The following is a 25,159-nucleotide window of genomic DNA, read 5'->3' on the forward strand; positions in this document are numbered from 1 at the left end:
CTCTTTCCAATAATATATGGCAAATATTCTCGCATACTGTTTATGATACCCACCTAAGTTATCAATGTGAAGAGCTGGTCTCAAATGATGAGGCTTCCTGTTGTCCACACGTGGTAGTAGTTGATGCAGTTATATTCCAACTCTACTTATATATGCACACTCTTGGATTAAGCAATGTTGGGTGACAGCATTAGATGAATGAGTCAATCCTAATAGAGCCAGCTGAATGGATTAGAATGTGTGAGAATGCATTCTCATTCCCACAACTAAATCCTAAACAGAGCTTTTAGATTATGTTAGCCATAGCACTTTCAATGAGTTATACTCAGTTAGTCATTAACTTTATAAAACCTCTATCATTTGGACTCTACTGTTTATTACTCACTGTAGGGCATATAAGGACCAGATTATTTAATTGCCTTTCTCTTTCCTACAGAATGGAGAAGGAAATGGCAACCCACTCCAGTACTCTTGCCTGGAAAATTCCATGGACTGAGGAGCCTGATGGGCTACAGTCCATGGGGTCACAAAGAGTCGGACATGACTGAGCGACTTCACTTCACTTCACTTCCTACAGAAAGTTGAAAACTTTTTAAGTAATCTTTTTCTAGTTATAAAAATGATATATGTACTTAGAAAATGTGTAAATGACAGGAAAGCATGTATACTGTAGATCCTAACATTCTTTTTTTCAGTGAAGAAGTACTATATATATCTATTTTTTAATTAAAAAGTAGAATCATACTGCTAATGTTATTTTGTAAGCTTTTTTCATTATACAGTTAACATGCATCATAAGCATAAACATGACATTTCTACATGTCAGAATAATTCTTTGTACAGGAAGCATTACAAATTGTCAGGGAACATGTAACAGCAGGATTCCTGCATGCAGTTTTCTATTTCTCAAGGATTCTCTGTTCCTTGTCAGTTCCTATTCTGAGAACGAGTTGAGCTGCACGCAGTTCTCAGGACTGAGGTCAGACGATGAGACATGCAGTGACTCTTTTCAGCGTCAGCGACCTTGTATGTATTAAACTATCCATATTGTGGCTATTGATAAAATTTCATTCTGTGTAATAGCTGAGTAATCATCTTACAAAAGATATATAAGCCTGCATTTCTGCTAACAAAGCACCCTTGCTCCATCAGAGCCTGGGTTCCCGTGTCTTTCTTTCTTTCTTCCTCTCTCTCTTTGTTTCTCTCTTTCACTTTCTTATCGTCGACTCCGGACCGCCAGGTTCCGGTCCGTTAAAGGACCGCAGCAACAAATATACATAATCATATAAATATACTATAAGCAATCTTGTATTGATTAATTCTTTGGCCATTTCCAGTTTTTCCCTTTTCTTCTTTTCTGCTATAACCAGTGTTGTAACTGACAGGTCTATGTGTGTGTGTGTGTGTGTGTGTGTGTGTGTTGTGATTCTGGTAAGCCTTTGTAAGTTCATTGGTAGCATACATTCCTTGTAGCAAGATTTCCAGATCAAACTGTATAAGCATCTTATATTTTGATAGATATTATCCAACTGACTTCAAAAAGTTTGTACTGATTTATAATTTTAGCAATTCAAGTGAGTGTCCTTTCTCCATTGTCTTAGCATCAGGGGTGCAGTGCGGGTAGGGGAGGTCATCACCTTTAAAATGTTTGCTTTATAAAGAGTGGGAAATAGCTCATGGTTTTGAATTTTGTTTCTTTAATTATTTAGTGAGATTTAACTTTTTAAAAAAAAAAAAAACATTTGTTGTCAGTGTCTGTAAATTAGTGACTTATATGAACTCTTTGTAAATTAAGAGGTGAAATTGTTGTCTGTGAAAAAATTTCCCCAGTACTGATTATTACTTTGTTAATTGCATTAAAAAATTTTTTGACATAAGTTTTCAAGTATTATGCAGTATATATTTTTTAAGATATTAAAAATGTTATTTATTTTTAATTGAAGGATAATTGCTTTACAGTGTTGCACTGGTTTCTAGCAAACATCAACATGATCAGCCATAGGTTTACTCATGTTTGATTGATTTTTTTGCCACTTTATTTATTTTTTTAATTGAAGGATAGTTGCTTTACAGAATTTTGTGGTTTTCTGTCAAACATCAACAAAAATCAGGCATAGGTACACCCATGTTATGTGGTAAATTTTAATCAACTTTTCCTTCTATAACTTCTGGATTTCATGTCCTGCTTTGAAGACTCCCCCTCCTCAAAGATTATAAATTTATCATGTCACTTTCTAAAAGTTTTATTCTTCACTATTCAATATTTAAATCTTTAATCCCTTATTACGTCTAGTATAAAGAGTAATTTAGGGATTTTTTTTTCCCCAAATGCTTATCCCAAACACCAGCCTTCTCCGAGCATAATAGCTAGACATAGTAAAACTTCACACGTTATTTTTTTTTCGTTTTTTTATTAGAATATGAAACTTCTAGGTGTATTTCAATGTAGAGAGAAAGTAGTGAATGAGAAAGAGAAAACTGATAAAGTTTTCTGTATCAAAACTATGTAAATAGTTTTCTATATCAAAGTCCCTGAGGAGACAGAGAAGAGATAGGGGGAAGAATACTAGTGGAAGGTCAGCTTTGAAAAGGAGGAGGCATATTTCTTTGTGTAGGAGAGGAGGAAAAGTGAGAAAATGGGAGAGATGTGAAATGTCAGGTCTAGGAACTTGAACTTGAGAATCTTGTAAAATGGCCTGATTCTTCTTCATAAAGTAGGTTGTGAGAAGCTTTACAGCGATTAAGGGAAATATAAATATGCTTAAAAGACTTAACTAGGGAATGGGGTAATACTGTTCATGGATATCAAGCTTCATTTTTGGAAGATGAAAAAAGTTTTGGAGCTGGATTATGATGGTTGCTCACTAATGTCAGTGTATTTCATATACACCTGAAATGATTAAAATGAAGATCAGATATATTTATTGTTACATTTTAGCACAATTTCTAAAGATTTTAAAAATGAGAGTGGGAGAAGTAAAAATACAGAAGCTTGTTTTATATTATAAACAGGTGAATTCCAGTGTTCCTATCTTGGAGGTGGAGATGTTTGATGATAATGGTGGTCAGGATGAGGCTTTGTGAGTGAGCTGTGCGTTGCAGATGGGTTCTTTACCATCTGAGCCACCAGCAAAGTCCTGTAGAGGACTAAAGAATCATTAAAACAGGCAATGAAGTCAACTGAGGGTGATGATAGAGGAGGCAACTCAAACAGAAAAGGATGTTGGGATCCCTGGTAACCAGAATGGAAAGACATTAACACGAGTATTTGGGCCCAGGGTTGAGGTTACCAAGGGCAGTGGAAAATGAGAAATGTGCCGCTTCCTGTATTGGTGCTGGGAAATGTGCACACAATGAAGGAGAGTGGATTTAAGAATAGCAGTGTCACCAGGGGAAAGCCATGTTTTAAACAATACAAGGAAAGAGAAGGAACTTTTTAAGAAAGAAGGAGGAAGAAGAGGGTAAGAGTGTACGTGTAGTGGAGAGGAACATTCCAGAGGAAATGGAATACATTTAAATCACTAAACCCTGGAGAAGGAAATCGCCACCCACTCCAGTATTCTTGCCTGGAGAATTCCATGGACAGAGGAGCCTGGCTGGCTACAGTCCATGGGGTCACTGAGAGTCGGATACGACTGAGTGACTAACACTAAATCACAAAAAGTAAAATAAAAACCTGAAATGAGATTTTAATCAAGGAATAGTATCGTAAATAGAAATTCATTAGTTGGTAATTCATTTCTGAGCAACAACAGCAACAAAAATGTATGCGATATTATCATTTCCAAAGTTGCCATGTGTATTATTGCTTCTTTGGCTGGAGAAGGCTTCCAGAAACCTACATTCCAAAAATAGTGAGTGCCCATTAGTTGCCAGGGACTATCCACACTGGTCATAGCAAACACCCTCTTCCAACAACACAAGAGAAGACTCTACACATAGACATCACCAGATGGTCAACACCGAAATCAGATTGATTATATTCTTTGCAGCCAAAGATGGAGAAGCTGTATACAGTTAGCAAAAACAAGACCAGGAGCTGACTGTGGCTCAGATCATGGACTCCTTATTGCCAAATTCAGACTTCAATTGAAGAAAGTAGGGAAAACCACTAGACCATTCAGATATGACCTCAATCAAATCCCTTATGATTATACAGTGGAAGTGAGAAATAGATTTAAGGGACTAGATCTGATAGATAGAGTGCCTGATGAACTCTGGACGGAGGTTCGTGACGTTGTACAGGAGACAGGGACCAAGACCATCCCCATGGAAAAGAAATGCAAAAAAGCGAAATGGCTGTCTGAGGAGGCCTTACAAATAGCTGAGAAAAGAAGAGAAGCCAAAGCAAAGGAGAAAAGGAAAGATATAAGCATCTGAATGCAGAGTTCCAAAGAATAGCAAGGAGTGATAAGAAAGCCTTCCTCAGTGATCAATGCAAAGAAATAGAGGAAAACAACAGAATAGGAAAAACAAGAGATCTTTTCAAGAAAATTAGAGATATCAAGGGAACATTTCATGCAAAGATGGGCTCGATAAAGGACAGAAATGGTATGGACCTAACAGAAGCAGAAGATATTAAGAAGAGGTGGCAAGAATACACAGAAGAACTGTACATAAAAGATCTTCACGACGAAGATAATCACGATGGCATGATCACTCACCTGGAACCAGACATCTTGGAATGTGAAGTCAAGTGGGCCTTAGAGAGCATCACGACGAACAAAGCTAGTGGAGGTGATGGAATTCCAATTGAGCTATTTCAAATCCTGAAAGATGATGCTGTGAAAGTGCTGCACTCAATATGCCAGCAAATTTGGAAAACTCAACTGTGGCCACAGGACTGGAAAATTTCAGTCTTCATTCCAATCCCAAAGAAAGGCAATGCCAAAGAATGCTCAAACTACCGCACAATTGCACTCATTTCACACGCTAGTAAAGTCATGCTCAAAATTCTCCAAGCTAGGCTTCAGCAATATGTGAATCGTGAACTTCCAGATGTTCAAGCAGGTTTTAGAAAAGGCAGAGGCACCAGAGACCAAATTGCCAACATCCGCTGGATTATGGAGAAAGCAAGAGAGTTCCAGAAAAACGTCTATTTCTGCTTCATTGACTATGCCAAGGCCTTTGACTGTGGATCACAATAAACTGTGGAAAATTCTGAAAGAGATGGGAATACTAGACCACCTGACCTGCCTCTTGAGAAACCTGTATGCAGGTCAGGAAGCAACAGTCAGAACTGGACATGGAACAACAGACTGGTTCCAAATAGGAAAGGGAGTACGTCAAGGTTGTATATTGTCACCCTGCTTATTTAATTTATATGCAGAGTACATCATGAGGAATGCTGGGCTGGAAGAAGCACAAGCTGGAATCAAGATTGCCGGGAGAAATATCAATAACCTCAGATATGCAGATGACACCACCCTTATGGCAGAAAGTGAAGAGGGACTCAAAGCCCTCTTGATGAAAGTGAAAAGGAGAGTGAAAAGGTTGGCCTGAAGCTCAACATTCAGAAAACGAAGATCATGGCATGTGGTCCCGTCACTTCTTGGGAAATAGATGGGGAAACAGTGGAAACCGTGTCAGATTTATTTTTTTGGGCTCCAAAATCACTGCGGATGCTGATTGCAGCCATGAAATTAAAAGACGCTTGCTCCTTGGAAGGAAAGTTATGACCATCCTAGATAGCATATTAAAGAGCAGGGACATTACCTTGCCAACCAAGGTCCGTCTAGTCAAGGCTATGGTTTTTCCCGTGGTCATGTATGGATGTGAGAGTTGGACTGTGAGGAAGGCTGATCGCCGAAGAATTGATGCTTTTGAAGTGTGGTGCTGGAGAAGACTCTTGAGAGTCCCTTGGACTGCAAGGAGATCCAACCAGTCCATTCTAGAGGAGATCAATCCTGGGTGTTCATTGGAAGGACTGATGCTAAAGCTGAAGCTCCAATATTTTGGCCACCTCATGCGACGAGTTGACTCACTGGAAAAGACTCTGATGCTGGGAGCGATTGGGGGTAGGAGGAGACAGGGAAGACAGAGAATGAGGTGGCTGGATGGCATCACTGACTCGATGGACATGAGTTTGAGTGAACTCCAGGAGTTGGTGATGGACAGGGAGGCCTGGCGTGCTGTGGTTCATGGGGTCGCTAAGAGTCGGACACAACTGAGCGACTGAACTGAACTGAACTGATGTATTCCATAAGCATTAACCCATGGGACACAACACAACAGTTTTCATTTTAGTTTGTCATATAATCTACATTTGATCTACTGGAAAATTGTTTATTGAATCAGTAAATGTCTCTTATATGTCAGGTGATGCTCTTTGATTAGCAATTTCTCTCTTCCTTAAGACTATTAAGTTGGTTGCTGGTCTTTCTTTCCTCTTTGTAGATTTTACTTTTAAAATAAATGAATTTAATCAAATTGGAGTGAGGAATCTTGTTAAAATGCAGAGTTTAAGAGAAATTTTTATTAAAAATATATGTTCATTATGTAAAATTTGGATGATACAGAAAATCGAAAGTTTAATCTTTGATGTCCTAGAAAGTAGTTAAATGCTTTGAAAAGAAATATAACTAGTAATCATTATAGAGAAATCCCAACCTCTGTGAGGTCCCGAGTTCACAAGTGGTGTGGATTTGTATCTGCACGGAGTGCTGAGAATAACAATAATAAATCACTTTTCTAGTGCTCAGCTAGGTGCTAGGGATACAGTAGTGAATAAAGCAAACTTCTTCCTGCCCTCCTGGAGTTTATTCTTTTTTGGGGAGATATATTTTGAGAAAATAACCATACAAATAAATCATTTATGAATATGATAAATAAGAATTAGATTGATGAGGGATTTTAAGGACTAGAATGGTACTAAGATAGTGTGGTCAGAGAAGGTGGCATTTAAGCTGTGCCCAATGGGTGTGAAGAACCTATGGCCAAGAGGAAACAGAGGATGCCTTCTGGATAGAGAAAACTCCAGGGGCAAACTTGCAGAACTTGCAGTTTTTAGGGAACTAGGAGTGCCAGCGTGGCTGGAGCAGATTGGGCAATTGGGAGAGTATAACGTTGGAGATGGAAGGAGGAAGAAACCAAGTAGGGCTGGGCCCTGGAGGCCAGGGGAAGGAGCTGGATTTCATTCAAAGTGCAATGGGAAGCCAAATAAGGGTTTTAAGTAATGTGGAATATGACTGAGTATTTTAAAGAGTGCTCTGGCTGCCATGTGAGGAACAGATGGAGAGCAGTAAGAGAGAAGGAATGAAACCAGCAGGGAGTCTGCATTAGTTCAGACTCTTAATAATGATGGTGGTGACAATACTTTGGCCACCTCATGCGACGAGTTGACTCACTGGAAAAGACTCTGATGCTGGGAAAGGTTGGGGGCGGGAGGAGAAGGGGACGACGGAGAATGAGATGGCTGGATGGCATCACCGACTCTGTGGACATGAGTTTGAGTGAACTCCGGGAGTTGGTGATGGACAGGGAGGCCTGGCGTGCTGTGATTCATGGGGTCGCGGAGAGTCGGACACGACTGAGCGACTGAACTGACTGACTGACTGAACTGACAATGACACTAACGGTGATAACAGTTACAGTATCTTGGACATCTTCCGTGGATCAGATGTTTTACATACATTGTTTATAATAGTCACCATATCACCAGTATTTGATATGGTTTCCTTCATTTTAGAAGTGAGGAAATAGAGACTCAGAGTGATTAACTCTCTTGCAAAAGGCCACATAGTAAGTAGCAAGGGCAGAATTTGAAATCAAGTCCATTTGGTTCTTTCTCTTATTCTGTGGGAACCATTGGTAGAATAAGGTGAAATTGAATTCCTGGGCCTTCAGTTCCATTCACTGTGTTATCAGGCTTGCATGTTCTTGTTTGTACAGAGGAACTCTGAGGGTATGGTGGAATTATACTAACCCATTGTTGGATACCAGAAAATTATTGAAAGAAGTCAGCACCCCAAAGTTGATCCTGGCTGGTAGGATAGAGGGGAAATGGAAAATATGACTAAGCTTGGCGACACTAAATGCCTTAATTCTGAGAGATTTTACAGGGAAGCAGAAGGGGAAAGGTAAGAGGGAAGTGTGCTCACACTGACCCTCTCCTCCACTGGCTGTGGTAGCTTTAATTCTTTCTTGGGGGAGATCAGACTAACTGATATGGAAGAAGGGGGCAACAATCTGATAGCACTCAAACTGAATCACTTCCTGTTCTCTGCTCCCCACCACTCTGAAAGTTTCTACATGCCTCCTAGGGAGAGGAAATGCTCTATTAAGAAATCTGGCAAGCAATCTATGACTCAAGCCAAACCTTTTGTGAGTAAAGGGGAGGGATAATGTGAGTTTTGAGGGAAACTTTCTTTTATGTATTTAAGTTTCAGTTCAGTTCAGTTCAGTCACTCAGTTGTGTCCGACTCTCTGCGACCCCATGAATCACAGCACGCGAGGCCTCCCTGTCCATCACCAACTCCCGGAGTTCACCCAAACTCATGTCCATAGAGTCGGTGATGCCATCCAGCCATCTCATTCTCTGTCGTCCCCTTCTCCTCCCGCCCCCAACCTTTCCCAGCATCAGAGTCTTTTCCAGTGAGTCAACTTGTCGCATGAGATGGCCAAAGTATTGCAGTTTCAGCTTTAGCATCAGTCCTTCCAATGAACACCCAGGACTGATCCCCTCTAGAATGGACTGGTTGGATCTCCTTGCAGTATAAGGGACTCTCAAGAGTCTTCTCCAGCACCACACTTCAAAAGCATCAATTCTTCGGCGATCAGCTTTCTTCACAGTCCAACTCTCACATCCATACATGACCACAGGAAAAACCATAGCCTTGACTAGACGGACCTTGGTTGGCAAAGTAATGTCTCTGCTTTTTAATATACTATCAAGGTTGGTCATAACTTTCCTTCCAAGGAGTAAGCGTCTTTTAATTTCATGGCTGCAATCAGCATCTGCAGTGATTTTGGAGCCCAAAAAAATAAAGTCTGACACGGTTTCCACTGTTTCCCCATCTATTTCCCAAGAAGTGATGGGACCAGATGCCATGATCTTCGTTTTCTGAATGTTGAGCTTCAAGCCAACCTTTTCACTCTCCTCTTTCACTTTCATCAAGAGGCTTTTGAGTTCCTCTTCACGTATTCAAGGTAAATAACAGCATTTGTAAAACACTCTATGCTTTCTTACAGTTCCTCTGGATGTATCTTACCCAATCATTTTTATACCCTGGTGTGACCCACCTCTTCAGACTTTCTGGCCTCACACACCCACGTCCTCATTACCCTGTATGTTTTAGACCCACTGGACGATTTACTGTTCCTCAAGTTACCATGCACTTTCACACCTGCATGCCTTGTTCAAGTTGTTCCTCTTGCTAAATTTGTCTTTTCCCCTTCACATGGGAAACTTCTATTTAACTTTTAGAGCTCAATTGAAATGATTTTGTCTACCATTCAACAGAATTTATTGCTTCTTTCCTTACATGCTCATCATATCCAATGTTGTTTCTCTTTGTTTCCTCCATTGGTTGTTAGCTCCTTGGGAACGAACATTATACCTTAGTCGTCTTTTGTTTTCCAAGCAACTACTCATAAGCAAACACTCAATAAAATGTTGTATAATTTGTGTAGGTCCTTGCAGAAACCCTACAAATTAGGCAAGGCAGGCATCACCAGCTGGACAGATGTGGAAGCCCTATCCAAATCCCAAAGATCACCACAGAGCGGTGTAGCAGGAACAGTGGGTTGAGCACTATGGAACTGGCACTACTGAATTTTGACCTATAAAAATAACACTTTTATATGACTCAAACTGATAGAACCCAGGTCTTCTTGTTTTTGTGTCAGTGCTTGTTCTAAAGCATTTAAAGAAGCTGACTTTATCTTTAGTCTCTGACTCCGTGGTTTTAGTGCGATCAACATTTTTAATTATTCAGTTCAATGTGTTGTTTTATTCCCTTTGGTTGCCCCACCTCATGCCTCACATAAGTGACAAATAGATTCAAGGAATTAGATCTGGTAGACAGAATATCTGAAGAACTATGGACAGAGATTCCTAACATCGTACAGGAGGTGGTGACCAAAACCATCCCAAAGAAAAAGAAATGGAAGAAGGCAAAGTGGTTGTCTGAGGAGGCCTTACAAATAGCTGAGAAAAGAAGAGAAGTGAAAAGCAAAGGAGAAAAGGAAAGATATACCCAACTGAATACAGAGATCCATAGAATAGCAAGAAGAGATAAGAAAGTGTTCTTATGTGAACAATGCAAATAAATAGAGGAAAACAATAGAATGAAAAAGACTAGAGATTTCTTTAATTGGAGATACTAAGGGAACATTTCATGCAAAGATGGGCACAATAAAAGACAGAAATGGCAAGGACCTAACAGAAGCAGAAGAGATTAAGAAGACGTGGCAAGAATACACAGAAAAACTATACAGAAAAAATCTTAATGACCAGATAACCACAATGGCTTGGTCACTCACCTAGAGCCAGACATTCTGGAGTATGAGGTCAAGTGGGCCACAGGAAGCTTTACTGTGAAAAAAGCTAGCAGAGGTGATGGGATTCCAGCTGAGCTATTTAAAATCCTAAAAGATGATGCTGTTAAAGTGCTGCACTCAATATATGCCAACAATTTGGAAAACTCAGCAGTGGTCACAGGACTAAAAAAGGTCAGTTTTCATTCCAGTCCCAAAGAAGACAATGCCAAAGAATATTCAAATTACCATACAATTGCACTCATTTCACATACTAGCAAGGTAATACTCAAAATCTTTCAAGTTAAGTTTCAACTGTACCTAAACTGAGAACTTTCAGATGTACAAGCTGGATTTAGAGAAGGCAGAGGAAACAGAGATCAAATTGCCAGTTGCCAATCTGTTGGCAAAAACATAGAAAAAACAAGGGAATTCTAGAAAAATGTCTCCTTCTGCTTCTCTGACTGTGCAAATGTCTTTGTGTGGATCACAACAAACTGTGGAAAGAGAAGAGGGTGACAGAGGATGAGATGGCTAGATGGCATTACTGACTCAGTGGACATAAGTTTGAGCAAACTCAGGGAGATTGTGAAGGACAGGAAAGGCTGGTGTGCTGCAGACTGCAGAGCTACAAAGACTTGGACACAACCCACCGACTGAACAACAACAGCAACACGAAAAGTCAGCCCCACAAGGCTCTGCAGCCTGAAATCATACTCACTACCTGTGTGCTTCCAAAAGCCTGAAACAGAGAATTAAACACAAAATTGTTGTAGGTTGCTAGTATCCCAAGTCATATTGGAAAGACAAACTCAGATTTTATCTTGATGAATCTTGTGAACTGCATCCCAAGCCACAAAAGATTTACACAAAAAAATTTCCCAGATGAATTAGTAATTTGCAGCCAAGATTTGTTAAGCAAACACAGATAGTAGGCACCATGTTGAGAGCCCCAAAAGGGAACAGACAGCAGAAACCAACTTCCAAAGACTTTATGTATTAGAACAATCAGAAATGACATATGAAACAACCGATTTTAATATGTTTAGGTAGTGTTCTAAAAAGATTGAAGACATGAACAAAGAACAAATGGATATGAAAAAGATCCAAATAGAATATCTAGCAATGAAAAACATATTGTTGAATGTATAGCTCCATGTATTGATTAAACAGATTAGACACAAATGAAGAGTCAACAAACTAGAAAATATACTTGAAAATATTCCTTGGAATACAGTCTAGGAATACTTAAAGATAAAAATGTATATAAAAATGAAAAATATAAAAAAGGAGGTAAGAAACGGAAAGAACAGGATGAAACAGTCTAATGTGTATCTAGTTGGAATTTTAGAAGGCAGTAGAATAAGAAAGAAGCAATATTTGAAGAAATAAAGGCTGAGAACCTTCCAGATATATTGAGAGACTCCAATCCTGAGATCTAAAAATCCCAATGTAGGTTTAAAAAACTAAAGAAAGAAATATACATCTTGACATATTAATTATAAAACTGCAGAACATTTTTAAAAAGAGAGAAGATGGTAATGTCAGTCACTAAAAACAATGAAACAATTTGGATTAGAAGAAAGGAATTTTTATTGGATTTATGGATAAGTATGTAGTCTTAGACAAGGCTATGGTTTTTCCAGTGGTCATGTATGGATGTGAGAGTTGGACTGTGAAGAAAGCTGAGCGCCAAAGAATTGATGCTTTTGAAGTGTGGTGCTGGAGAAGACTCTTGAGAGTCCTTTGGACTGCAAGGAGATCCAACCAGTCCATCCTAAAGGAGATCAGTCCTGGGTGTTCATTGGAAGGACTGATGCTAAAGCTGAAACTCCAATACTTTGGCCACCTCATGCGAAGAGTTGACTCACTGAAAAGACTCTGATGCTCGGAGGGATTGGAGGCAGGAGGAGAAGGGGACAACAGAGGATGAGATGGCTGGATGGCATCACTGACTCGATGGACATGAGTTTGGGTGAACTCCGGGAGTTGGTGATGGACAGGGAGGCCTGGCATGCTGTGATTCATGGGGTCACAGAGTCAGACATGACTGAGCGACCGAACTGAACTGAACTGATGTAGTTTTAGAACTATGTAGTCCAGAACCCATGAAATTAGCATCAGATATTTGTAGAACCACTAAAGCACATTTTTTAGTCCACTGAGTACCATTAAGAACTCCTGGACTGGTCTAAAACTCCTTGTTTTACAGATGAGGGAAGTGACACTCAAAATCGGTCTTCTTCAAGGTCACACAGCTAGGAAGTGGTGGAGCCAGGACCAGAACTTAGGTCCCCAACTCACAGAGCTATAGCTATGACTGCTCTTTCCTCTGTAACCTGATGCTGTTTCTTTAAAAATTTAAGCAACAGCAGCAAAGAAAAACAAAATGGAGAAAGTACAGGGAAGACTTCCATTTCATCAGGTAATTTTTTGGTGCTGTCATTTTGTCTCACTTACAGAATTTAATAAATATTTGAATAACTTCTTCCACAGTACAATGTCCCATCTCTAGGAACCAAGGAAACTGCTAACTTTTTTGGATGGGGATAAGGGTATGCAGCCTTGCTTTGTTTTCTTCTAGCTTGTAGGACAATGTGAGGGAAGAGTGAGAAAGGTTTCAGAAGATGTGATTAAAACTGAATCACAGAAAATATTTCTGGCATAGCATTACATTAGTGGCAGGGGAACAAGGAGTGGGAGCAAAATTCCAGCCTGGACAAAGGCTTTGCTGAGAAATACACAAGGTAAAAGCAGGTGTCAAACCACAGAGTGTATACCTGAGTCACTAGGTCATAAAATCAGCATTCAAAACTGAAGATAAAATCCCATCTGTTTTGCTTCAGTTCACTGTTTAGACTTGCCTTGCTTTGCTTTCTAAAAAGTTTATACCTAAGAACTATGAAGTAGTTTGTATATGATTCATGCTGGTTATTGCCATGCAGAAATAACTGTCCAGTATTGTTGAATCTCCTTATTTCTTGAGGAAAGCCGGAAATCCAGATTTATGAGAAGTTTACTTAATTTAAATCCTGACAACAAATTCAGTATTTTACAGAAGCCTGGTAGACCATCAGTTTGTGGCCTCTTCTACCACCAAGTGGTAGAGATATCTAAATATTTTCTGCTTCCACTCTCCTAACTCATTTATTTCAGCCACTCAAGTCTGGTTGCTGCCTACCCCTGCTTTTTAAGAGTTCTCCTTACCTCTTAAAGGGAGAATCCCCAAGATTCTATCAACCCGATTTACTCCTTTCTGTCATTTGTGGCTGACCTTACCCACTTCATGACTTCAGTACTGCTCACCCCTGCATTCATCATGCCCAAATCTAGACCTTTCTTGAACTTTCAGCATCCACATACCTCACCACCTATTGGACATCACCCCCAAGGACTGTGGCTGTGCAAACTCAACTTGTCTACACCTGCACCTTTCCTGTATTCCCACCACCATCCAGCCAGCTGTCCAGATTAGAAATCTCTGCTCTTCCCTCTCCTTCACCACCAGAGTCTAAAATCTTCCACCTTATAAAGATCCCCACAATCCAGCCCAGCCTCTCTCTCCACTTCTCATGCCACTGCCTTAGTGTTGTTCCACATCTCTCACCTTGGCTGTGAGGATAGCCTGAACCATTTCCAGGGGATTTTAGAGTTAAGCAGTAAAAAGAGCAGATTTAGATATGTTGTGGGGAGGGGTGAAAAAATGAGAAGAAAAAACTAGGATGAGAAGTAGCCTCATGGTCACAGGTCAAGCTAGTTGAGATCATGAGGTATGACGCCCTTCCTGGTAGTGCATGCCAGAACTCCCACTCCCCTTAACATAAGTTCATTTTACCAAAGTAATGTTTTCATTATAAGAAATTTAGGAAATAATGAATAAAATTTATAATTCCATTACTCAAGTGGAATTATTTTACATTCTGTTATCTTAGTATTTTTATGTATGTATATTTTTAAGCAGCCACCATCTGTTACTATTTTATAATTGTTTTCATTTAGCAATATACTATGATAAGCTTTTTCTGATTATAATATTAATCTATGTGTCAGAAAACTTGTGAAAATAAATATTACAAGAAATTGCACTGCCAAAAAAAAGTTTATACCTAGATCCACAAAGGAAGACAACTTGCAAGGGTAGACAATGAAGATATATCAAACTCTATTATTCCTGTTTATTTATAAAATGATAGTAATTGTTTGTATGTATGCTTGAAGTGTTATTTCTGGATCTTGTCTAGTCTCTGCAAATACATACTAACAAATGCGAATGCCAATCTGGATGCCAACAAATCAACCAAAACAATTGCTTAATCAAAGAGAAGAATTTGCCCATTAATATCACCATTGACTCTGGGAATAGTGCCCAGATTCCAGAGCCTAACATGACTTATTATTTGTGAATTATTATAATTCCAAATCCTAACAAGGATAGGGTTCTTTGGGCAGCATCTGAAATTCTATCAGATGATTTGATGTTTGTTTTTTTTTTTAAGAGAAACATCAGATTTTAGACAAGAAAAGCATTAGATTTTGAAGTCTATCTTCAAAGAATGCTATATTTATCTTTCAACCCATAAAGTAGTAGCCTGATTTGGGTGTGGTGAATTTCTTAACTACATAAAACATTGATAAGAAGAGTTTCCTCCAGATACCACAGATATATATATCTTTAAATCCAGTGAAAGTGTGACTAACTTCCATTTCCAGTGCAAAGGGATGCCACTAGATACTTCTGGAATTGATCCTGGAGGTAGTAGACTTCATTTGAAGGCAGATTTGGAAAACTGAAGAATAACAAGAGGAGCTTCTGAAAGGGTGAGCCAGATATTTATAGTAGTGGGGAAATAAGGAATCTAACCTCTAAAATTTAAGACCAAAAGGGACCTCCACAGCAACAGTGTAGGCAAAAAAATAAAACTAAGGGCCAAGAGAAGGAAACCCAAAGCAGTAGTTGATATAGCAAATCTTTGCATTGGTGGAAGGTAAATGCACCTGACCTGCTTTAAAAATAAAAACAGTTAAGGAAAAAGCTTCTTTAAGAATCGAAGTCAACTGCTACATAGGACATTCTAGCAATATTATGAAGATTAAATCTAAGTTCTAAAAATATGTTTTGCTTTGTCTGAACTTTCTATTTTAAAGCTTCTGACACTCAGCAAAAAATAAGAATTGCAGCTGAGCATCCAGGAAGACAGTGAACTCTGAGAGATGGTGTTTTCAGTGTCCTACCTAAGAAGAATTTGCCTTCCCCAGTGTCATGAAGAGGTCTGGAAGAAAACTAAACCCCTAAGAGATGTGATTGCTGTCCCAGTTCACAGCACAAGATATATCAGGAATACACATTCACACACAGAAGTGCATGCAGAACATCAGCTGAGAGTGAACAGGAGTACCTGACCAGCAGAAAAGAATATATAGACCCATGCAAAACTAGAGATCAAGCCCAGAGCCTTTGGAGTGGGAGAAGTGAAACCAAGACCTTAGACTACAGAGAACTAACCCTGCTGCTGCCTCTGCTAAGTCACTACAGTCGTGTCCAACTCTGTGTGACCCCATAGACAGAAGCCCACCAGGCTCCCCCGTCTCTGGGATTCTCCAGGCAAGAACACTGGAGTGGGTTGCCATTTCCTTCTCCAATGTGTGAAAGTGAAGTCGCTCAGTCGTGTCTGACCCTTAGCGACCCCACGGACTGCAGCCTACCAGGCTCCTCCATCCACGGGATTTTCTAGGCAATACTACTGGAGTGGCTTGCCATTGCCTTCTCCGAGAACTAACCCTAGGGGGTATCAAATAATGAGAACTCACACAAAGGAAACTGCTCTAGTACAGGACCCAGAATCACCCAACCACCAATAGCACCCTGTGCAGGACACCTCTTCTAAACAGCAAACAAAACAAAAATACAAACAAAATCATCAGCAGACAGGATTACCACCTCACTCAGCCTTGCCCATCAGAGGAAAACCAACCAAACAAAAAAGTTCAGTTCAGTTGAGTTTAGTCGCTCAGTCATGTCCAACTCTTTGCGACCCCATGAATCACAGCACGCCAGGCCTCCTTGTCCATCACCAACTCCCGGAGTTCACTCAAACTCATGTCCATCGAGTCAGTGATGCCATCCAGCCATCTCATTCTCGGTCGTCCCTGTCTCCTCCCACCCCCAATCCCTCCTAGCATCAGACTCTTTTCCAGTGAGTCAGCTCGTTGCATGAGGTGGCCAAAGTATTGGAGTTTCAGCTTTAGCATCAGTCCTTCCAATGAACACCCAAGATTGATCTCCCCTAGAATGGACTGGTTGGATCTCCTTGCAGTCCAAGGGACTCTCAAGAGTCTTCTCCAGCACCACAGTTCAAAAGCATCAATTCTTTGGCGATCAACTTTCTTCACAGTCCAACTCTCACATCCATACATGACCACCAAAACTCAGCACAAATCTCACCCTATAAGAAGCTTACATAAATCACTGGATCAAACTTAGAAGGCAGAAACCAAAAGGAAGAAAGAATTCAACCTTGAAGCCTGGGAAAAGGAGACTTCAAACACAAAAAGTTAAAGTAATAATAAAAATGAAAAGGCAGAGAGATACTACACGAATGAAGCAACAAACTAGAAACACAGAAGTCCAAATAAATGAAGAGGAAATAGGCAAACTACCTGAAAATGAATTCAGAATAATGATGGTAATAATCAAAACCTTGAAAGCAAAATGGAGAAAATGCAGGAATCAATTAACAAAGACCTAGAAGAGTTAAAGAATAAACATACACAGACAAACAACACAATTACTGAAATCAAAAATACTCTAGAAGGAATCAATAGCAGAATGAATCAGTGATCTGGAAGATAAAATGGTGGAAATAACTTCGGAAGAGCAGAATAAAGTAAAAAGAATGAAAAGAACTGAGGATAGTCTCGGAGATCTCTGGGACAATATCAAACACACCAACATTCGAATAATGGGGGTCCCGGAAGAAGAAGAGAAAAAGAAAGGGTATGAGAAAATTTTTGAAGAGACTATAGTTGAAAATTTCACCAACATGGAAAAGGAAATAGTCAATCATCCAAGAGGCATAAAGAGTCCCATACAGGATAAAACCAAGGAGAAACACACCAAGTCACATGCTAATTAAACTAACAAAGACTAAACACAAAGAAAGAATATTAAAAGCAGCAAGAGAAAAGCAACAAGTAACATACAAGGGAAAACCCATGTGCTTAACAGCTGATCTTTCAGCAGAAACTCTGCAGGCCAGAAGGGAATGGCAAGATATATTTATTTATTTATTTTAGCTTTCATTCTTTTTTTTTTTTAGTTTATTTATTTTAATTGGAGGCTAATTACTTTACAATGTTGTATTGGTATTGCCATACATTGACATGAATCCGCCCCTGGTGTACATGAGTTCCCTATCCTGAACCCCCCACCCACCTCCCTCCCCATCCCATCCCTCTGGTTCATCCCAGTGCACCACCACGAGTATCCTGTCTCACGCATCGAACCTGAACTGGCGATTTGTTTCACATATGATGATATACACGTTTCAGTGCCATTCTCCCAAATCACCCCACCCTCGCCCTCTCCCACAGAGTCCAAAAGACTGTCCTATACTTCTGTGTCTCTTTTGCTGTCTCGTATACAGGGTTATCGTTATCATCTTTCTAAATTCCATATATATGTGTTAGTATACTGTATTGGTGTTTTTCTTTCTGGCTTACTCCACGCTGTATAATAGGCTCCAGTTTCATCCACCTCATTAGAACTGATTCAATGTATTCTTTTTAATTGCTGAGTAATACTCCTTTGTGTTGAACATTGGAGTACATGTGTCTCTTTCAATTCTGGTTTCCTCGGTGTGCTATGCCCAGGAGTGGGATTGCTGGATCATATTCTGTTGTTTTCCTCTATTTCTTTGCATTGATCACTGAGGAAGGCTTTCTTATCTCTCCTTGCTATTCTTTGGAACTCTGCATTCAGATGCTTATATCTTTCCTTTTCTCCTTTGCTTTTGGGGATGGTCTTGGTCCCTGTCTCCTGTACAATGTCACAAACCTCCGTCCAGAGTTCATCCCAGGAATCTCCACACTGTTCTCCATAGTGGTTGAACTAGTTTGCATTCCCACCAACAGTGTAAGAGGGTTCCCTTTTCTTCACACCCTCTCCAGCATTTATTGCTTGTAGACTTTTGGATAGCAGCCATTCTAACTGGCGTGAAATGGTACCTCATTGTGTTTTTGTTTGCATTTCTCTGATAATGAGTGATGTTGAGCATCGTTTCATGTGTTTGTTAGCCATCTGTATGTTTTCTTTGGAGAAATGTCTGTTTAGTTCTTTGGCCCATTTTTTGGTTGGGTCATTTTTCTGGAATTGAGCTGTAGGACTTGCTTGTATATTTTTGAGATTAATTCTTTGTCAGTTGCTTCATTTGCAATTATTTTCTCCCATTCTGAAGGCTGTCTTTTCACCTTGCTTATAGTTTCCTTTGCTGTGCAGAAGCTTTTAATTGTAATTAGGTCCCATTTGTTTATTTTTGCTTTTATTTCCAATATTCTGGGAGGTGGGTCATGGAGGATCCTGCTGTGATTTATAATTACTTTAAATGTAAATGGATTAAATGCTCCAACCAAAAGACACAGACTGGCTGAATGGTTACAAAAACAAGACCCATATATATGCTGTCTACAAGAAACACACTTTAGACCTCAAGATGCATATAGACTGAAAGTGAGAGGATGGGAAAATAGATTATATGCAAATGAGAAGCAAAAGAAAGCTGGAGTAGCAATCCTCATACCAGACAAAATAAACCTTTAAATAAAGAAGATTACAAGAGATAAGAAAGGACACTACATAATGATCAAGAGATCAATCCAAGAGGAAGACATAACAATTGTAAATATCTATGCACCCAATATAGGAGCACTTCAATACATAACACAAACACTACCAGACATAAATGGAGAAATTGACAATAACACGAAAATAGTAGGAAACTTTAACACCCCACTCACACCAATGGACAGATCATCAAAACAGAAAATTAATAAGGAAACACAAGTCTAATGGTACATTATGATTCATTAGATGAGATGGATCTCATTGATCATCAGGACAATCCATCCAAATGCAGAAGAATACACCTTCTTCTCAAGTGCAAATGGAACATTCTACAAGATAGACCACATCTTGGGTCACAAAACAAGCCTCAGTAAACTTAAGAAAATTGAAATCATATCAAGCATCTTCTCTGACCACAATGCTATGAGACTAGATATCAATTACAAGAAAAAAATGCAAGAAACACAAACACATGGAGATTAAACAATATGCTCTAAATAACCAACAGGTTACTGAAGAAATCAAAAGGGAAATCAAACAATTTTTAGAAACAAATAATGAAAACATGACAACTCAAAACTTAAGGGATGCAGCAAAAGCAGTTTTAAGAGGAAGTGTATAACAATATAATCCTACCTCAAGAAAAAAGAAAAAAATTGAATAGACAACCTAACTTTACACCTAAAGTAAAAGCCTTTGCGAAAGCCTTTGACTGTGTGGATCACAATAAACTGTGGAAAATTCTGAAAGAAATGGGAATACCAGACCACCTACCTGCCTCTTGAGAAACCTATATGCAGGTCAGGAAGCAACAGTTAGGACTGGACATGGAACAACAGACTGGTTCCAAATAGGAAAAGGAGTATGTCAAGGCTGTATATTGTCACCCTGCTTATTTAACTTATATGCAGAGTACATCATGAGGAACACTGGGCTGGAAGAAGCACAAGCTGGAATCAAGATTGCCAGGAGAAATATTGATAACCTCAGATATGCAGATGACACCACCCTCATGGCAGAAAGTGAAGAGGAACTAAAAAGCCTCTTGATGAAAGTGAAAGAGGAGAGTGAAAAGGTTGGCTTGAAGCTCAACATTCAGAAAACAAAGATCATGGCATCTGATCCCATCACTTCATGGGAAATAGATGGAAAAACAGTGGAAGCAGTGTCAGACTTTATTTTTTTGGGCTCCAAAATCACTGCGGATGCTGATTGCAGCCATGAAATTAAAAGACGCTTACTCCTTGGAAGGAAAGTTATGACCAACCTTGATAGTATATTAAAAAGCAGAAACATTACTTTGCCAACAAAGGTCCGTCTAGTCAAGGCTATGGTTTTTCCACTGGTCACGTATGGATGTGACAGTTGGACTGTGAAGAAAGCTGATCGCCGAAGAATTGATGCTTTTGAACTGTGGTGCTGGAGAAGACTCTTGAGAGTCCGTTGGACTGCAAGGAGATCCAACCAGTCCATTCTAGAGGAGATCAATCCTGGGTGTTCATTGGAAGGACTGATGCTAAAGCTGAAACTGCAATACTTTGGCCACCTCATGCGAAGAATTGACTCACTGGAAAAGAGTCTGATGCTAGGAGGGATTGGGGGGAGGAGGAGAAGGGGACGACGGAGAATGAGATGGCTGGATGGCATCACCAACTCTGTGGACATGAGTTTGAGTGAACTCTGGGAGTTGGTGATGGACAGGGAGGCCTGGTGTGCTATGATTCATGGGGTCACAAAGAGTCGGTCATGACTGAGAGACTGAACTGAAATGAACTGAACTGAACTGAACTGAACTGAACTGAACTTTACACCTAAAACAACTGGAAAAAGAACCAAAAAGCCCCCAAATTAGTAGAAGGAAAGAAATCATAAAGGTCTGAGCAGAAATAAACGAAAAAGAACTGAAAGAAATAATAGTAGAGAATTTTAATATTATTTAATAATATATTTAATAATAATATTATTATAATAAAACTAAAAGCTGGTTCTTTGAGAAGATAAACAAAATTTCCAAATGATTAGCCAGATCATCAAGGAAAAAAGGGAGAAGAATCAAATCAACAAAATTAGAAATGAAACAGGAGAGGTTACAACAGATAATGCAGAAATACAAAGGATTATAAGAGACTATTATGAACAACTATTCAGCCATAAAATGGATAACCTGGAAGAAATGGACAGATTCTTAGAAAAGCTCAATCTTTGAAGATTGAACCAGGGAGAAATAGAAATTATGAATAACCCAATTACAAGCGCTGAAATTGAATCTGTGCTCAAAAATCACCCAAAAAACAAAAATCCAGGACCAGATGGAGTCACAGAATTCTATCAAACATTTAGAGAAGAGCTAATGCCTGTCCTTCTAAAACTCTTTCAAAAAATTGAAATTAGGAAGGAACACTCCCAAAATCATTCTATGAGGCCACCATCACCCTGATACAAAAACCAGACAAAGACAACACACAAAAAGAAAATACAGGCCAATATCACTGATGAACATAGATGCAAAAATCCTCAATAAAATTTTAGAAAACAGAATTCAGTAACATATCAGAAAGCTCATACACCATGATCAAGTTGGGTTTTTTCCAGGGATGCAAGGATTCTATGCAAATGATTTGCAAATATATGCAAATCAACCAATGTGATACACCATATTAACAAATTGAAAGATAAAACCATATGGTAATCTCAATAGATGCAGAAAAAGCCTTTGACAAAGTTCATCACCCATTTATGATTAAAACTCTACAAAAAATGGGCATTAGAAGGAATCTACCTCAACATAGTAAAGGCCATATATGATAAGCCTATAGCAAACATTACTCTCAATGGTGAGAAACTGAAAGCATTCCCCCTAAGAACAGGGACAAGACTAGCGTGTCCGCTCTCACTACTACTATTCAACATAGTTCTGGAAGTCCTAGCTATAGCAATCAGAGAAGAAAAGAAATAAAAGGAATCCAGATCAGAAAAGAAGTAAAGCTCTTACTGTTTGCAGATGACATGATACTGTACATAGAAAACCCTAAAGATGGCATCAGAAAATTACTAGAGCTAATCAGTGAATTTAGCAAAGTTGCAAGATACCAAATCAACACACAGAAATCACTTGCATTTCTGTATACTAACAATGAAAAATCAGAAAGAGAAATTAAGGAATCAATCCCATTCACCATTGCAACGAAAGGAATTAAATATATAGGAATAAACTTACCTATGAGTTTGAGTGAACTCCGGGAGTTGGTGATGGACAGGGAGGCCTGGTGTGCTGTGGTTCATGGGGTCGCAAAGAGTCGGTCACGACTAAGCGACTGAACTGAACTGAACTGAAGGGGACTGCAAGGAGATCTAACCAGTCCATTCTAAAGGAGATCAATCCTGGGTGTTCACTGGAAGGACTGATGCTAAAACTGAAGCTCCAATACTTTGGCCACTTCATGAGACGAGTTGACTCACTGGAAAAGACTCTGATGTTGGGAGGGATTGGTGGTGGGAGGCGACGGGGACGACAGAGAATGAGATGGCTGGATGGCATCACCGACTCTGTGGACATGAGTTTGAGTGAACTCCGGGAGTTGGTGATGGACAGGGAGGCCTGGCGTGCTGTGATTCATGGGGTCACAAAGAGTCGGACACGACTGAGTGACTGAACTGAACTGAACTGAAGGAGACAAAAGAACTGTATACAGAAAATTATAAGACACTGATGAAAGAAATCAAAGATGACATAAACAGATGGAGAGGTATTCCATGTTCCTGGGTAGGAAGAATTAATATTGTGAAAATGACTATACTACCAAATGCAATCTACAGATTCAATGTGATCCCTATGAAATTACCAATGGTATTTTTCACAGAAGTAGAACAAAGAATTTCACAATTCATATGGAAACACAAAAGACCCTGAAAAGCCAAAGCAGTCTTGAGAAAGAAGAATGGAGCTGGAGGAATCAACCTTCACTTATGGAGACAGTATGGTACTGGCACAAAAACAGAAACATAGACCAATGGAACAAGATAGAAAGCCCAGAAATAAACCCATGCACCTATGGGTACCTTATTTTTGACAAAGGAAGGGAGAATATACAATGGGGCAAAGATAGCCTCTCCAAAAAATGGTGCTGGTCCAGTCAGAATGGCTGCTATCCAAAAGTCTACATGCAATAAATGCTGGAGAGAGTGTGGAGAGAAGGGAACCCTCTTACACTGTTGGTGGGAATGCAAACTAGTACAGCTACTATGGAGAACAGTGTGGAGATTCCTCAAAAAACTGGAAATAGAACTGTCATATCATCCAGCAATCACACTCCTGGGCATACACACCGAGGAAACCAGAATTGAAAGAGACACATGTACTCCAATGTTCATTGCAGCACTGTTTATAATAGCCAGGACATGGAAGCAACCTAGATGTCCATCTGCAGACGAATGGATAAGAAAACTTTGGTACATATACACAATGGAATATTACTCAGCCATTAAAAAGAATGCATTTGAACCAGTTCTAATGAGGTGGATGAAACTAGAGCCTATTATACAGCGTGGAGTAAGCCAGAAAGGAAAACACCAATACAATATACTAACGCATATATATGGAATTTAGAAAGATGCAAAGCTGGTTCTTTGAGAAGGTGAATAAAATTGACAAACCACTAGCCAGACTCATCAAGAAACAAAGGGAGAAGAACCAAATCAATAAAATTAGAAATGAAAATGGAGAGATCACAACTGACAACACAGAAATACAAAGGATTATTAGAGAATACTATCAGCAATTATATGGCAATAAAATGAATAACCTGGAAGAAATGGACAAATTCCTAGAAAAGTACAACTTTCCAAAACTGAACCAGGAAGAAATAGAAAATCTGAACAAACCCATCACAAGCACGGAAATTGAAACTGTAATCAAAAATCTCCCAGCAAACAAAAGCCCAGGTCCAGACGGCTTCACAGCTGAATTCTACCAAAAATTTAGAGAAGAGCTAACACCTATTCTACTCAAACTCTTCCAGAAAATTGCTGAGGAAGGGAAACTTCCAAACTCATTCTATGAGGCCACCATCACCCTAATCCCAAAACCTGGTAAAGACCCCACAAAAAAAGAAAACTATAGGCCAATATCACTGATGAACATAGATGCAAAAATCCTTAACAAAATTCTAGCAATCAGAATCCAACAACACATTAAGAAGATCATACATCATGACCAAGTGGGCTTTATCCCAGGAATGCAAGGATTCTTCAATATACGCAAATCAATCAACGTAATACACCACATTAACAAACTGAAAAATAAAAATCATATGATTATCTCAATAGATGCAGAGAAAGCCTTCGACAAAATTCAACTTCCATTTATGATAAAAACCCTCCAGAAAGTGGGAATTGAAGGGACATACCTCAACATAATAAAAGCTATATATGACAAGCCCACAGCAAACATTATCCTCAATGGTGAAAAACTGAAAGCATTTCCCCTAAAGTCAGGAACAAGACAAGGGTGCCCACTCTCACCACTACTATTCAACATAGTTCTGGAAGTTTTGGCCACAGCAATCAGAGCAGAAAAAGACATAAAAGGAATATAAATTAGAAAAGAAGAAGTAAAGCTTTCACTGTTCGCTGATGACATGATCCTCTACACAGAAAACCCTAAAGACTCTACCAGAAAACTACTAGAGCTAATCAATGATTACAGCAAAGTTGCAGGATATAAAATCAACACACAGAAATCCCTTGCATTCCTATACACTAATAATGAGAAAATAGAAAGAGAAATTAAGGAAACTATTCCATTCACTGTTGCAATGAAAACAATTAAATACTTAGGAATATATC

At 39.3% G+C, this 25,159-nt stretch overlaps 1 protein-coding gene across 4 annotated transcripts in view; it reads right to left on the reverse strand.

Moving 5' to 3' along the window:
* The window catches only part of IL33 (interleukin 33), a 67,592-nt gene that overhangs the window by 21,198 nt on the left and 21,235 nt on the right, over positions 1-25,159 (reverse strand). For 2 of the 4 annotated variants that reach the window (XM_055428248.2, XM_055428247.2), the window contains one exon: positions 54-222. The exons of the other annotated variants lie outside the window; for them this stretch is intronic. The gene's annotated coding sequence lies outside the window, so the exon portion shown is untranslated. The remainder of the gene's footprint in view (positions 1-53; positions 223-25,159) is intronic. 4 annotated transcript variants of the gene reach the window in all.

This window comes from Moschus berezovskii, chromosome 7 (genome assembly GCF_049115385.1).
Source record: "Moschus berezovskii isolate FMDL1 chromosome 7, NW_MosBer_1.0, whole genome shotgun sequence".
In the NCBI taxonomy this organism is placed as follows: domain Eukaryota; kingdom Metazoa; phylum Chordata; class Mammalia; order Artiodactyla; family Moschidae; genus Moschus; species Moschus berezovskii.